The 1337-nt window shown below is 55.0% G+C and overlaps 1 pseudogene; it reads left to right on the forward strand.

The window, feature by feature from the left end:
- The first annotated feature begins 23 nt into the window (after positions 1-23).
- On the forward strand, positions 24-938 carry LOC101561035 (annotated as a pseudogene).
- The last annotated feature ends 399 nt before the right edge of the window (positions 939-1337 follow it).

Consider the following 1337-nt stretch of genomic DNA (forward strand, 5'->3'; position numbering starts at 1 on the left):
GAGAAGGGGGAGAAGAAGAAGAAATGGGGATGGAGAGAGTCACAGAGGGAAGTAACCACTCTTCCTTTGGAAAGATGGTAAGAAATGAAATTGTCTCCACTGATCTGCTGACTGTTCAGAGAGAAAGAAGTTCATCATATATGATGCATCTTCATACATCAAGATAAACACCTGGGTCTCGAAGGGCTGCAGCCCTGCCACGCACCTGCCACTCTGCCTCCTCCTGGTCTCCACCAGCTGCACCTTTGCCCTATGTTTGCTGTCCATGAGGCTGCCCGGAGGCCCGAGACCCAGCTCGGTGGAGGAGCCTGGCGGCGGCAGAACGTTTTAGCGGGCGCTTTGTGGGGGCCATGGCCGGGCCCTCTGCTGTGCTGCGTGCTGGCGTCAGTGGGTGCCTCGCGCTGCTCCCTGCTCTGCAGTGCTTTTGGCAAGCAGCTGGTGGCCTCCTATTTTCTGGATAAAGTGGCGCTGCTACAGAGGAAGGTGGAGAACAGAGAAAGTTTGTTCTTCTTCTTACAGTTTCTGAGTCTCTTCCTCATGACGCCAAACTGGTTTTTGAACCCCTCACCCCCGATTCTGAACATTCCCACTGTGCAGTTCTCAGGCCTTACCGGTTTGATCCCGTACAGTTTCATCTGTGTGCAGACCGGCTCCATCCTGTCAACCCTCACCTCCCTGCATGCTCTCTTCTCCTGGGAAACAGTCCTGAAGCTCCTGGCCATTGCCCTGGTGGCCTTAGTCCCTGGAATGCTCATTAAAAAATTCAGCCAGGGGCCGGGGAGATGGCTCAGTGGAATAAGCGCTTCCCTGGCAAGCGGAAGGGCCTGAGTTCTAATCCCCAGTTCCACTGGGGGTGGAAAAAAAAATTCAGCCAGCAGCACCTGCGCTTGGATGAGAAGGTGCCCGCCGGTCACACAGAGAGTAGAAAGGACCCGTGATCGTGATCCGGATTTTCCCTCCGCCTATTCCCTGCCGTCCCATGCTGATTTGCATAACGGATGTGGTCAAGACCCTCACTGTTCTTGGGCACCATTCATCTGCTCCAGCGGGCGGACCTTATCAGGACTTACTCCACAGAAAACTCAGGATGGCCGGTTGGGTTTGCCTCTTGCACTGCTGCCTTTGGAGCTGGCTGTCCTCAGAGAGCACCTCCTGCGAAGTGACAGGCTGTATACAGACAGTGCTCAAGTTCACAGCGGCAGCATCCACAGGGCCCACCTCGCTGATGGGGCTGGTGGCCTTCTGTCAGTCTCTTGGAGAGTGTTTGCTCTGTGTTCTTTCGCGAGTGAGCTACCTCTTCCACACACCAAGGGAATCAAGTTGATGAGCTACCTAGC

The sequence above is a fragment of the Octodon degus genome, unplaced genomic scaffold, assembly GCF_000260255.1.
Source record: "Octodon degus isolate 3935 unplaced genomic scaffold, OctDeg1.0 scaffold00092, whole genome shotgun sequence".
In the NCBI taxonomy this organism is placed as follows: domain Eukaryota; kingdom Metazoa; phylum Chordata; class Mammalia; order Rodentia; family Octodontidae; genus Octodon; species Octodon degus.